The sequence below is a fragment of the Suncus etruscus genome, chromosome 4, assembly GCF_024139225.1.
Source record: "Suncus etruscus isolate mSunEtr1 chromosome 4, mSunEtr1.pri.cur, whole genome shotgun sequence".
NCBI lineage: Eukaryota > Metazoa > Chordata > Mammalia > Eulipotyphla > Soricidae > Suncus > Suncus etruscus.
Window position 1 is genome coordinate 152,292,447 of NC_064851.1, and position 15,696 is coordinate 152,308,142.

Sequence of the window (15,696 nt, forward strand, 5' to 3'; positions counted from 1 at the left end):
ATGGAAGGTCACTGCTGGATGCCACTGGAGGCCACTTTCGAGGTCACCTATCAGTTTCTCAAGCAATTAGGTCTGCATCCAAAGTGGCATTTTGTCAATATGTATGTGGATCCTGAATGCTTAGCATGGTACCAAGACGTGTATGTGCAGTATTATTATTCTTCCCCTTTACAGAAAAATATAAAGTATTCAGAACAGAAGAGGAAGAAAAAAATCAAGTCTCAGGGATAGGATGTCACATGATCAGTGTACTTCATGAAGCAAATGATCAGCATTGCCTATGAAACAATTGGTTTGATCCATGCTCTTGGCAACAATAGAAAAGATGCACTTTAAATCAGGGTCCACCTTGAAAAAATTCCTAGAAGACTCTGTCAATAATCCCTGAAGAGCAAGCCAAATACCTGGAGAACTATGATGCTATCTGAGTAACACATGAGACAAGTGCCCACGAAGGTCAAACTGAGGTACTCACTATAAATAAAAAGTAGATTTTTTTATATATGAAGTAAATTTTAATAAAATTATATATTATGTTTTATAATATGTAAACTATTACATATAATATATAAATACACTTATATGTATATATGCTTGAATGTACTCTTGTGTGTAATCCCTTTGCTACATCTTGCTCTGCCAATTTAGATTTTGTCTGTAGCCCTCATCTCTACCCAATATTTTCTCTTTCTAGGTAACCACAAACTCATGATCTACCAGTATTTCACATGATAATATTGATAAAAATAGAAAATGGCCCCAAAATATCTGCCAATGTTCTCTCTTTGTTTTCTCTCTCTCACACACAAATACACACACATACATGTCAGCATGCTCACATACATAATTTATAAATTGTTGAAGCTAGTGATCTAAAGTATCCCTTGATTTTGATTATACTCTTCATTAGATTCTTATTAGAAAAAGTAGATCTTTATTATTTTGAATTAGTTCATGAAAATGGGCCTCTTTATGAATTAGATGGCTAGAAACCATTTTCAGTTAACTAAGGTGAAAACTAGTGATGACATGCTATTAGAGGATGCCATAGAAGTTTGCAAGAAGTTTATGAAACATGACTCTGATGAATTAAGATTCATTGCAATCACTCACTCTGCAGCATAGTTCAGCAATAATGGAAACACCAAATGTTGTGTTTACCAAAAAAAATTGCATCTGCTGCCACACAATAATGCTGAGTTTTTGATGTTTTCATTGACCAAACAGTCGTATGAACATTGAATAGAAATAAAAAATGATCAGACTTAAACAACAAACCCAAAGTCAATGACAACAGAATTGATACCAATCTTCAATAAGCTATACACAGAGAGGACCAGTTATACTAGTAGTCTGGTGGGGGGGGGCAAAATAGGAGGATGTGGGATACATGCTGGGAATAGGGATGGAGGGAAGACAACACTGGTGGTGGGAATGCCTCTGATTCAATGTCACTGTGTACCTTAAATATTACTGCGAAAGATTCATAATTCACTTTGGTCACAATAAAAATTATTTAAAGAAATATTAACTGTTGTAAATTCTACATATTGGCATTGCCCTTCATTGTGTTTTAGGACTATCTATGAGCATGACTGACTTCCATATGCCAGCATGTGATGCATACATTTCTGTACATGTGGGGTCATAGATATGAAACTAGGGAGAAGTGGTGAATTATTAATTAAGCTACTAAACTCAGAGTTATACACTTGAAATGTTCTTGTGACTTCTGAGTCTGTAGTATTATTGGTTTACTATTATTATATTTCTATTAAAGTAGAATACTTTTACATACTCCCAACTTTATAATGCAATTACAAATGATGTTTTAGACAGTACCAAGTTCATGATGATCTTACTGAGATCATACATCAGTTGATATCTGATGGCCAAGAATCATTCTATTACTTTTCAATGGATGTACTTTGGGCTTGTACTATCATTCCACACAATATTTTCATGGCTCAGATAGTTTGATTACTATTGTTTTGAGCCCCATTCAACTATAATGTTCTAGGGGAATAATAGAGTTATTATTGGAGCAGTGTTAATTTGCTTTAGTATCAAGATTCATATGTGAAATAGCAATTTGAGTGGCCCAGCTATCTAGTTAAATACATGGCAATCTATGCTCATTCTCCAGATTTTGCATTCTTTTGTTTGTTTTTATTTTGGGGACTAACCCTGGAGCGTTTAGGGGCTTCTTCCAGCTCAGTGCTTAGTGATTGCTTCCTCTAGCAGTGGTGTGGAAACTGGGAGTTGCCAGGGATCAAAGCTAGACCTTTGTACATCTTCTTGTAAAGCATGCACTCTTGTCCATTGAGCTATTTCTGAGGCTCAAGATTTACCTTTCAAGCACTAGGTTTTGAATAATTTTAGTATCTGATGATGGCATTAATCTCTGTAGCTTCTGAGTCTTAGTATTAGTGGCTTACTATTTTGACAAAATGGAGTAATTCTGATGCTTTCTATTTTTATTAACAGGGTAGGCCTAGGTTTCCATATTTGGCCTGATATTGTGGATCTGTTGATTCAAAGGCTCTATAACATGATTCTTGACTCAGTAGTGCTCAGGGAACACATGGTTGAATTGAACCCAGACCTAGAGTTCTACTACTTGACACTCCTAGGCACTTGCTCTTAATCTTTCCTACACTTTGGCAAGCACTCTGTTAATTACTGAGCAATGCATGGCAAACATCCTACTGCTGTGCTATCACTCTGGCCCCAATCGTAGTTATTTTAAAAAATTGAATCATTGTAGATAGAGTTACAAAATAGTTAATGACTGAGTTGCAGTCTTACAATATCCAACACCTATCCCTTCATTCTTTTTCTCCCTTTTAGATACTGTGGTTTATAATGTTACCTAAGGGGTATCATGCATATCTTTCTATCTTCTTTCAGCACCCAGTTCTTGTACAGTAGTCAATTCCAGCTATCATTATCATTGTTTCTTCTTTGCATTAACTGCATTCCACACTCTTGTGCCAAGCTTCCTACATGGACCAGTCCTCTGTGTCTTCATCTATACTGTCTTGGGTCTTATTATCATAATATCTTTTATTTTTCTTATATTCTGCAAATGAATGCAATCATTCTATACCCATCCCTCTTCTCTGACTCATTTCACTCAGCATAAAAATCTATATATAAGGAAACAGAGACTTTTATGGCCTCTGGCCAGCCATAAGCAACTACTGACCCTTCAAGGGCGAAGGCATCAGTTATGAGTTGTCCCTTGTAACTGTCTTTGGAGGACAGGTGGGCTGAGGGTATATAAGGCAAGGCAGAAGTTCTGGGGGCTGTCTTCTGCCAGATTGCTCCTACAGGTTGATGCTGTCAGATTGCCAGAGAAACTGCCAGTTCCTTCTGCTTTCTGTTGCTTCTGTTTCTCTTTTTTGTTGTCCTTTTTTGGCTGACTTCTTGTGCTGGTTTTTACCTTGCCCTCATCCCCTGGGACTAAGGGGCTAGATGTAAAGCCCTTGCCTCTCCCTTATTTAAACACTGTTTCTAACCCACTCTCACTGGAGTTTTGATTGGCCCCCACAGTTTGTTGTCAGGAACAGAGATGCAAACAAAATAATTTGGTGAATAATGATCTGGGAAATCAAGATTGTGATCCTGTGGATAAAAGCCATGATTTCTTCATGGATCAAGGTTACAATCTCTTGGTTGATTAAATCCATGATAGTATCATAGATAATTGATAATATCTCGCCATATTCTATGTTCTTAAAGTATTTAATTTTATTTATGTTATCAGGAGTGATAACATGTTGAAACATATAACTACAAATAATGATTAAAACAAATAATACTGAGCTCATAATATTGATTAAAAATATTACTCTCTCAGCTCCTCATGCCCACACTTCCAATAGGAAGACATGACCAAATTTGGTTGTGAATGTTATCCTCTCATGTTGGAGACAGTTTCCTGTCAGAGATCAATTTTTCTGTCTTCTGTCTTTACCCAGCTTTTTCACCTAAAAGCTGCCTACGTGCAGTCTTTGCTGTAAGCCCTTGAGCTAACAAAAAAGGTATTTGCAGCTGCTAGATATAATTCACTTTGAAGCCCGGAGAGAAAGCAAACAACCCGGTACCATTCCCAGATATAGGCTACTCCCTTTAACTTCATTCTGGAGTTAATGGCTATGCAACAAAGCTTGCCCCACCATAAACTGCTGAGAGTTCCGGAAAGTGGGCTACAGACCCTACTTTAGGGTCATAGGGCAATTCCTTGAAAGCTGCTGACTTAGGAATGATTGTAAAATTGTCACTGTTTCTCCCTCCCTTCTGGAAGACGATTTACTGCCTTTGTCTCATGGCTTTCGCGCCAAAATGTATGATTGACACCGTATTTTGCCTGCCCCCTTCTCCTTCTCTATATAAGAGATGTTGGAGCCTAATAAAGGTACCTTAGACCGGTCTAATCGCCTAAGGTCATTATTACTAACCTCTCTCAGATTTTTTACAGGTGTGGTTGTGCTTCTAGCCCAGCTAAATAAAGGTGTGGTCGTCCGTGAGCCTCCCAACTGATTCCTGCTGGCCGGGCCCCTCCGGGGGGCTTGCAGGACCCCACACTCTCAGTTTCTCCTGTGCCCAGGACCCCCAAAAGAGAGATCAAATTCAACTTAGAGGGCCCGGAGATAGCACAGCAGTGTTTACCTTGCAAGCAGCCGACCCAGGACCAAAGGTGGTTGGTTCGAATCCCGGTGTCCCATATGGTCCCCCGTGCCTGCCAGGAGCTATTTCTGAGCAGACAGCCAGGAGTAACCCCTGAGCACCGCCTGGTGTGGCCCAAAAACAAACAAAAAAAAATTCAACTTAGAGTTACTCCCACACCCTCAATATGATAGAATTCCTTTGAACAAATGCCTTCAGAAGGGAGAGATGTTTTTCCAGTAGAAACTCATGTGCAATCTAAAACCCAACCTTGGCTGATAATATTTCAATTACTACTGGTGGCAGCCCAGAGAGACCTTTGCTTCTCAATCATGTTTCAAACTTCAGCACCTCAGATGTTAGAAAACGCTTTCCTGCCATATCCAGTAAGATCAGAATCCATATCTATTACATATAGACCTTGTGAGTTTCCACTTTATCAAGGGCTGACAATAAATTCACTTGACCATTTTAAAAAGGCCTGTACCTTTTATGGACCCAAATCTCCATACTGCAAGGAATATTTAACTGACTAGAGTAAAAGTGTGTTTGAATTCCCACATATTTTCAAACAGTAGCCAGAGTATGCCTGAGCCTATCTCAGTACTTGCATTGGAGGATGTAGTATAGTGATGAGGCTAAGGACAAACTAAACATCCTTAATTCATCTGGGAGGAGACTGCTTTAGGTTTGAATGACATATGTTATGTTAATAGGTCAGGGAGAGTATGAGAAAACCAAAAAGCCAGCTATCCTGCCTCGTACAATTCCAATACATGTCCAAGAGATAGCATTGGGTGCTTGGGAGAGAATTGATACAGATGCAGAAGTCAAGGGAAGTTTTACAAAAATATTCTAGGGGGTCACAGAGCCTTATGCTCAATTCATAGGAAAAATAACAGATTAAGTGCAAAGGCAAGTGAGAGGAAGAGAAAGCCAGCAACATATGATAAGACAGTTGACCTTTGAAAATGTCAATGAAGACTATCAAACAATACTGTGATCCACTAGGGAAAGGAAAGATGTTATGAGCTATGTAAAAGCATAGGTTTTATTTCACATCAGACACATGTAAACACGCTTGAGACACATCAGACATATGTAAACATTGCAGAGGCAGGCTTGAGGACCAGGCCACCCACACAGAGAATATAGAGATCCACCCAACTATGTTCAAGACCACCACATGGGACTTGTCCAAGATGTGGCAAGGAAAAACATTGGACAAGAAATTGTTGTTCTGTTGGAGTTTGGAGAAAATGAAGAAGAGGAAAACCCCAGACCTCATAAACCAGGGGTAGATGATATAATTGTGGAAAATTTGTCCACTACTGCAGAAATTGCAGGACCCTTCCTGGCCCTGCCCTATGTAGACTGCCACCTGGATCTGGCCCACAATGTGGCAGAGGAGATCATAGGACAAGAGATTGCCCCAATAACAGGTATTGAAAAACTGAGTAAGGGGCCAACCCAAAGCCCCCCAAAATTAGGGACTCCAACTCAGGCAGGCCTACAGCCATTAAGTTCACCACAAACCACCACCACCATAGAAAGTGCTGCCTTAGCTATTCTGCTATAACACCAGCCCAAACTGAAATCTGGAATAAAGGGACCGATTTCACAAGATGCTGTAGGCCTTCTCGTAAGAAGAAGCAGTCTAACTACTAAAGAAATCATTGTACACGTGGGGATAATAAATTCCAATTATTCTGGAGAAATAGTAATAGTAATCACAGTACCAAGAGTATGGACATTTAAAAGAGATTGCATTGCCCAACTCTTGCTTCCTTCTTTCATTATGCCTGGCTACTCTGATTGCACAAGGATTGGAATTTTGGTAGTACTAACCTCCATAGCAGCCTCTGTGGATTCCCTAGTGGCCTTCACCTATAACAGTGATGGCTAACCTTTTTGAGCCCCAGTGCCCAAACTATTGCACAAAATCAAAGAATTTCCTCAAAGTGCCAGCACATCAATTAAACCTTAATAACAAGATTTTAGTATCTAAAAACTCTTTATAAAGTTGCCTGAACTATGTAACATCATTTTTAAAGGTTGGAATCTTTGTATTGTCGGAGAATCAATTTGATTCACAATCCTTTGGTTTTCATTTTAATTTATTGGCAATTTATAACATTTTAATGATTTCATTCAATTTAATGAATTTAGAAAGAATTTGATTCAGTTACACAATATATTTTAATATAATTTTTATTTTTATCATAGTGGCTTACATATTGTTGACAATAATATTATAGGTACATATTTACATAAAATCAGGGTGATTCCCATCACCGATTTGTCCTCCCTACACCTCCATGTTAGTCCTACCTCCCATATCCTCCTTCCTCACCCCTGGGGCTGTGAGAATATGTAGTCCCCTCTGTACCTAGCTTACTACTTAGTAGTCTTGGTCTTGGTGCCTCCCTTATTTCCCCCTCTAACGGGGAGGAAGGACTACATAGTTCAAGTTTTGTGGTTTTATTTGAAGAAGAGAAAAGTAATAAACTGGGGTTAAAGTCTAATATGCTGAAAATGGGCAGAATCCTTCTTAGAGGCTCTCATCATCGGTTTGAGAGACGAAGGAGAAAAAGAAGGTGAAACACCCCAACAGTACAAAAGGAAGTGTCAAATATCCAGTGAGCACTCCAGTGATAACGATAGGCACCACAAAAAAAGCCATGGTCTTGAGTTAAAAAACATGGCAGAGCACCTAAAGAAAGAAAATAAAAGAAGAAAAAATAACAATATATATAAATGGGGACAACAACTTCAATAACCACACCAAAACAAAGAAATCTACAAAAAGTACATAGGTAAATAAAAATAAAAATAATAATAATAATAAATGAAGAAAAAATAATATATAAAAAATAAAAAATGTTTTGTGCTTTTTGCCTTTTTTCCCTCCTGCACTGGCACAGTAAATATTGGGGTCATTCAAAATGGAATTCACTTGGCCTAAGCACTATGGGGTTTCTCCACCCTTGGGGTATATTGTCACGGGATTAACTATAGACTCCATTCAGGTTCATTTACTCTACCGGTGGTGCTTTCGTGGTGTTTGGAAAACTTCTGCTCCGTCCTGGGTGATGAAATAAGACCTCTGTATCTAGAGATTTCAGTATCTGCACAGGTCCATGAGTGGGACTTATGATAAAGTCTTTCTTTGTGGTTCTAGAAGTTCTGTTCCCTCAGTGTCATTTTAATCCATCTTCTGTGGTTGGTGGTCTTGGTCTTTGTACTGATCCTAGGATGGAACCTAGGATAGCGTCTTTCATTGTGTTTCCAGAAGCCCCATTCCGTTGCAATTGTCTCTGCCGGACCTTTGGAAATGGGAATCATGGTTGTTGTGCGGGTCGTAGTTCAAACCCTAGACTAGGGCTTTTTTTATTGGTCTCAAGATATATTCTAGCAGCCAGTCATCTGTAAATCGCGATCTTGACTTTTGGACCGACCAAAGGGTGACAAATCTTCTGATTTTGTCTTATTGTTAGCTGGTGAGGTAGGATAACCTGTTTTTAGGTCAAGTTGTTTCCATTTTCTTTGTTGTCAGGATATCATATTAGAGCTGGCACTTGTTGGTGGCCCAGCGGTATTAAGGATGTCCCGGATGGGATTTATTTCCTGTAGCTGTTGTGAAGAGCTGTGTTGATTCTATGTCTGGGATCCAGGGTTCAAGGCTGGATGGATGTACACAATATATTTTAAATGTATTATTCACATAACATGTCAAATGTATTCTGAGTAAAAAAAAAAGATATACTTCTTAAAACTGTTAACTGTGCCAAGACTCGGTGTGTATTCCCAGAGTCTATAGGTGTTTTTCTGTAAAATTTACAATCAAATTTGAAAACAGTTAAGTCATTACATTTCTAATAATATGATGTGAAGAAAACAAAAGATATTTCCATTATACCAACCGTTATTATTGGAAATTCCAGATTGGAATATAACAGGGCCATGTAAAGTCCCCCTTTAAATAATATTTAAGTAACTTAGAAAGTGTTTTAACTGCAAACTGAAAACACTGCTTCATGTAAACATATGCATCTGAAAAAAATTAATGTGATTTTTGTTGTTGCATGCATGCTGATAACTTGTCAATCCTTGGCTAATAGTGCATTAATTTCAGAGCAACACATGCAGCACTCATGTCATCCTTTAATCTGTTTCTAGCATCAGATTTTTTATGATTCAAAGCCGAAAACAGCTGCTCACAAGCACAGGATGACCCAAACAAAGTAAGAAGAGCAATCCCAAGTGCTTTCATGGATTTAAAATTGTCTGGCAGAGAATTCCATGCTTTTAGGATTTCATTTCCAGAACTGTTAGCAGTGATTTCATTTGTCACTCTTTCACACTCAATACATTCAAGAGCCGCACACAAGTCATTGAATTTACTTTTCCAGATAGAGCTTTCTTGAAGTTCCAGTAGCTCCATTTCCAAATTTTGAATATCCAACCACTGTAAGCAGGAAAGATCAAGATCTTTAAATGTGGACTTTTCTGGGGAAGTTATAAATGAAATCGTTGTCTCAATCTTTTACTAAATTTTTTTTAACTAAAAATCTTTTTCTAAAGTTTACTAAGATTTGAGAAAATCTTTTACTAAAATTCTCCTTTGCTTCAGCTACAGTGGTGGAATATGCTTTGTGGATTTTCTGGTGATTTTTATGACTATCCACAAATGTTGTAGAATTATCCAAATGTAATTTTAGGTTGGGAAAATATTTTAGCTGTCCACTCTCAATGTCTTTTTCAAAAACATGCAGTTTTCTCTCAAATGCTTTGATGTTACTAAACATGCTTTCTGCTGTTTTCCCCATGCCTTGTAATTTTTTTAATACATTAAAGTGTGGTTAGCAAAATCTGTAAAGAACATGAGGTTGGTAAGCCAGGTCATGTTGGTGAGTTGAGGATAGTCTTCCCCCTTTTCGTTCATAAATAGCCCAACTTCTTTCAACCAGGCCACAAATCTAACGCTCATCCTCTGCTCAGCCACCAGACATTATTATTATTGTACATAAGTAAAGTGTTATATATATTATATATATATTCATCAAGAAGGGCTTGAAATTGTCGAAAATTAAGAACATGCGCCATGATGAAGCACACCATTTTTTTTTTTTACATCTTTGAGTACATTGTCAAATTTTTTGCTGCTTTCTTTGGCACAGAGAGCCTCTTGATGTATTATGCAGTGAAATTGAATCAGTGGATGTTTTGCTTCCTTAGCAAAGACATGAATGAATCCTGATTTTGTCCCCACCATGCTAGGTGCTCTATTGCTAGTAACTGAAACCATTTTTTCTAGACTTATGTCTAGTGATAAAAAAGCCTCCATCACAGCATTGTAGATATCTATCCCTTGTGTTCTTCCAGGCAAAGACAGAGAAAGCTCTTTTCTCATGATGTTACCAGTAGCATAACGCAAAATTAGTGTAGTCTTGCATAGTTGGTAATATCTGTACTTTCATCAAAGCACTTGGAGTAGAAGGGTGCTTTTTTTTTTTTTATAAGCTGCAAGTAAGCTGTTGACTAACATCCAGCAGCCATTCGCAGAACCCTATCTTTTGCAGTATTTCTGCTTAGCAGCATCTCAGAGATGCACTGCACAATTTTATCTTTGTTTTGGAAATCATGGAAGAGTGAATTACTCCCAACCAAAATTGCCTTTTTGATAAAAATCTCCATCAGAGAGGGGCTTACCATGTTTTGCCATGCACAGTGAAATTTGAAAGATGGCAACTGTAAGGTTTTTGAAAAATAGTTGCTAAAACTAAGAGACTGGGAGTGTTATTTCTTTAATTTTCCTACAAGAAACTCTTTTCTTTGAGCTAAATCAAGTTCAGTAACACTGTTATGGTTGGTCTCAAAGTGACGTTTGACACTTGATGTGCGAGACACGACACTTTCATTACACATAATACACAATGCTTTCCCACTGCGTCCAATCACTCCATATGTCTCTGTCCAGGCCTCTTGGAATGGTCTTCCACTATCTGTCATTTTCTTTGTTCAAGACTTCAAGTCTACAAAAAGATAAAATTTGTATAATAAAAAAATCTAATGAAGTGCTATATACAAATTCGTCCACATAAAAAATATGTGATTGGGGAATTTTACTCATTGTAGACATCCGTTTTGGTCAAAAAATATACTGTCCAGGTGGAAACTGGACTTGTGCAACCCTAACCTGGACATCTAGACATATAGCCAGATAATTTAATAGGTTTTTAAAAAGGAGCCCAAGGTAAGTTTATAATTAATATTATATATTATTGGTCCAATTAAACTTAGGCAACACAGGTTGAGCAAAGTATAAGTTTACCTAATAATAAATGATGTAGAATGCCGATTGTGTCTCTTGTTCTCCTCAAGTGTCCCACCAGGGTGGGAGGGTGTGACAGAGAATGCTCGGTGCTGTAGGCGAGTACCTGGGTGGGTTCAGAGGAGGAGGCGGGGAGTGAGATTTTGGTTCTCACAGCCCTGTGGTGGTTCAGGCAGCAACGAGGAACACATTGCCAGGAAGGGCCAGACTGGGACAAAAAAAAGGCCCTGGCATTTTAGGTTGAGCAGTCCAATCACATGACTTCACTCAGGCCCCGCCATTGAAGTCCAGGGCAGGGCTAAAACGCAGAAGCATACTTGAGAGGCACGGCCAACCACTGATAAGGAGTGCAACAGCCAACATACAAGATCCATAAAGACTACAACTAAAACATCTCTTCTTAATCCTCTGCTGTCACAAAAAACTCCCAAAGGAATGCTGAACACCCAAAGATTCTCCAGAAAGCAATGTAATTTAAAGGAAGATGAAATGGAAAGATAATCATGTGATATGTTCAAACTTGAATATTCTATAAAAGCAATGACAGACTCTCACCTTTGAAACAAAAATGACAAGCGCTTATCAATAAAACCAAACCATGGGGTTTGAAAAATCTGGATATCAAGAGGCAGCTCAGCGATGTCCAATCTTAGTGAGCTGGAGGTTTATGTGACAGCAGAGGACTAAGAAGAGATGTTTTATTTGTAGTCTTGATGCATTGGAGAAGTGACTGCGATTCCCTAAATAAAATTACCTGCAAACTGGATTAATCGCATTAATGACTATACAGCATTGGATTCATCACAATAACAACTAAGTAAGAGGTGACCTAAGTGTATGGGAAAAGGATTTTTATTTTTCATTACTGGAGCCTTTGTTATTTTATTATGATGTTTACAAAAGCACTGTGAAGGGCCACATTTACACTTCACTATTTTTTGCTATATTGAGTTTTCCATAAGGCACAGTGCAGAGGATTAGTGTGTTGATTGTTCACAGAGAGCCCATTCCTCCTCTCAGCTTACTGAACTTCTCTATGCAATCATCATAAGCAGCTTTTTTATTTCCTCGAATTTAGCCTGTCCCCCATGGAAGATACAGAGGTTTTTACAGAGGAGCATATTATTAGACACATTAACATTCCCCCATATCCTCATCTCTCTAGCATGGGAGCACTAGGAACTGTTTCTGGTTACAGATGTCACATGTGGAGTCACACCACAGTCTCACTGAGTTCATGTGACAGACTCAGTGTGAAGCTTCTCTTCCTTTCCCCACTTCCCCCTCACACACTGCCTGGCTCATAGAATACTAAGGGGAAGACAGGCAGGCTAACCATCCACTCACAGGACTGCAGCCAGCACAGAAGGATGGGCTGCGGTCCACCGGAACAATGCCTGGTCCTCCCAATGGCCAGTCTGGCCCTGTTGCCAGGTGAGCTGCAAAGCAGACACTGGCACACTCGCCTCCTGCTGCGCTGCATATCTTGATTGCAGACCTTCCCTCGTGCCAGCTGCAAGGCCTTCACTTGCCACAGCTCGCACGCATGCCATAGGTTTGCCATCACTGCTCTAGACTCATTATTTTGCTTAGTGCTCTAGACTCATACAGTGCTCTGTATAAAAATGTTTAGCAACTTATGAACAAAGCTTTTGTGATATGCTTAAGACAGGATAGAGCAGCCAACTGGCTTGAGAATGATGTATGTACAATCTAACCTATGACAATTTTACAGCTATGTCTACCCTCACTAACAGTGATTCCTATGAACTAGCTACTACAGTAATTGGCTTAAAATTTTCTCACCATTTTACTTGTGTATGCATCTATGTATGTGTGGTGGCCACCTTTGTTAGTCTTCTATTTGTGATGTAATGTTCATCTGTGTTTTACATAATATCTGTCTATGTTGTACATAGCCCTTCTTCTTTCTCCCTATCCAACTGCCACTTGACAAAAAAAAATTTCTATTGTTTCCTTATGTTCACTTATGCCAGATTAGTAGTTTTCCCTACTAAATCTTTTTACTCCCTACAGCTCAGCACTCCTTGTGCCCTTGAGCACTGCTCCACACTCATACACCCTCACCCATCACTCCCTCATCATTTCAAACTCTCATCACTGATGATTGCCACTTGTGATCAGATCTGCGTTTTGAGTGAGCTCTGGCTCAGAGACTGATCTCGGTCAGTGTCTCCACCCAGCAACTACAAGAATTTTCACTATTTTCCCAACTGCCCTCAACCAACAGATCACCTCGTTAGCTGAAGCAGTAACCAGATTCTACCCACTTGAACTTAATCGTAACAAAGAGGGATATGTGTATTTCTTTATTGGGGATGTTATTGTTGTTTTGAACTGGTTAAGCAGTAAAAAGGGGAATTTATATGTATTTCCTGGAGAATATCATTGTTATTCTACCCATGTATCAGGGATTATAGAGTATGATATCTTCTGAGGGATAGATATTACAACGTAACCATAGTCCCTTGGTGATCTAATATTAGCTTGTGGAAATATCCTTTTTTACTTTTTCCATGACCTGATAAAATGGGGAAAATCTCATGAAAGAGAGGAGTTTCTATCTATTAGGGATCTGAACCCCAAAATTTATATGTCACAGGTGGGTCTTAAACCCTGAACATTTGTCATTTTGGATTGACTTAAGTCAACTGCTCTGAAATTGGCTACACAACCCCCAAATTTAGGTCCCATTGACAGAACCAGGGACAGATTTCAAGCCACCCTGGGAATGACTTGATACTGGGGCATGCTTTGCAATCACCCTGGCAACCATTTTCAAACTGGAGCATGCATTGTGACACCCTGGCTATGACATAGGACATGTGAGAAGCCAAGGACTGTAGAGTAATGTCTGACAACGACAGCCACCAAAAAGAAGATGAAAGAAAACCTCTCTTTCTTTTCCAGGTACCGAGATGACTTTCTGGGGTTAGGCAAGCTTTAGACTGTTCTGAAGTTGGACTGTATACCAAATGTTTCCTGAGAAAGGCTGTGCTGCTCTTATCTAGGCTAAAAGTTTTTTTTTTTATTTCCCCAGCTTTTAATGTGCTTATGCAAAATAATAATCACCTTTAAAGCTCCTATTTGAGGATTTCCACCTATTATGGAGAACAATAGAACACACTCTATCTAGTCCAGGTCATATTTTTGTGTTCAGCACATAGAAAAGGGAGATATTGTTGGTTTATAACTTGCTTCACCCTAACCAAAGCTGACTTTAGGCTTCTTCCCCGCTATATCTTTACATTTCAGAGACTCACTTAGGTGGGATTAGTTCTAGATAGGCATTTTGTTTTCCCTTCCCCATCACTGGGATGGGTGGTTTGGTGCTTAAAAATTGGTTCTCTGTCTGTCTGTCTCTTGCTGAGGTTAAAAGCTCCCCAAACACATGTATTCATGTATTTCACCCTCCTTAGCTTGGTTTAGTTTATTTACTGTGGCTATTCCTACTCCAGACTCATTTTCCCAGAATTGAATTATGATATGTGGTGTGTGGAGCCCCACAGTAAAGCAGCACCATAGACAAAGCAGTGATTATGGGTGATGGATGAAGCAGGCCAACATTTTTTTCCTCAAGATTATTTTATTATTTTTATTATTATCATTATTTTTTTGGTTTTTGGGTCACCCCAACTGCGCTAAGTGGCTACTCTTGGCTCTGCTCTTAGAAATTGCTCCTGGCAGGTTGGGGGACTATATGGGATGCTGGGAATAGAACCCAAGTCTGTCCCAGGTCAACGGCATGTAAGGCAAATGCCCTACACCTGTGCTATCTCTCTGGCCCCTCAAAATTACTTTAGCTCTGTGTGTGTGATTGTGTGTGGTATAAAAATTGAATCTAAGGATCCATATCTATTTGTGGTATTTTGTAGTTCCATGAAAAATTTCAATTATTTATCCTTTGATTTTTTTCATTTAAAAATGTGTTTTTTGATACTTACCTGGCAGGGGAGATTCCATGATCACAAAGGTGGTTTTCCCAGGGTGAGGCTTATCCATTGCACTCCGGATGTGCTGACCCCTGCGATTTCCCCAAATGTGGAAAACTTGACTACATAATAAAAAATGTGTTTTTTTAAGGGGCCGGAGAGATAGCATGGAGGTAAGGCATTTGCCTTGCATGCAGAAGGTTGGTGGTTCAGATCTCGGCGTCCCATGTGGTTACCTAAGCCTGCCAGGAGCAATTTCTGAGCATAGAGCCAGGAATAACCCCTGAGTGCTGCCAGGTGTGATCACCCCAAAAAACAAAAACAAAAAAATGTTTTTTTACTGTCTCTGAATTAGGGATCTGCCTGAAGTATAAATGTAAGGTATTTTCAAGTTTGAGTTTGCAATGTGGGCTATTACATTCTCTGTTTATATACTGAATTCTTAAAAGTCTGGTTCCCAAAAAGAAGCAAAGAGAAACAGGAGAGAATGATATAGCCACCTCATCTTTAAAGTCCCTAGAATATGCTTCAGCAGGTGGGGCACCAATGACTGCTTCTATGTATAGACTCTATGATAAGAAGCAGCAAGTAGTGATCAGAATATAGAACACTGGTAATTAGAGAACAAAGTCATTGCTCTCCCCCTATCCATCCTAACAACACTGTTAAAGTTGTCTGCCATGGAATATGGCAGACTGTGTAACTACCCTTGTATTAAGATAAAATTGATCAAAATGA

At 39.0% G+C, this 15,696-nt stretch overlaps 2 pseudogenes; both read left to right on the forward strand.

Moving 5' to 3' along the window:
- On the forward strand, positions 1-1,125 carry LOC126006459 (ubiquitin carboxyl-terminal hydrolase isozyme L3-like; annotated as a pseudogene).
- A 13,837-nt stretch (positions 1,126-14,962) lies between these two features.
- LOC126008087 (uncharacterized) lies at positions 14,963-15,106 on the forward strand (annotated as a pseudogene).
- The last annotated feature ends 590 nt before the right edge of the window (positions 15,107-15,696 follow it).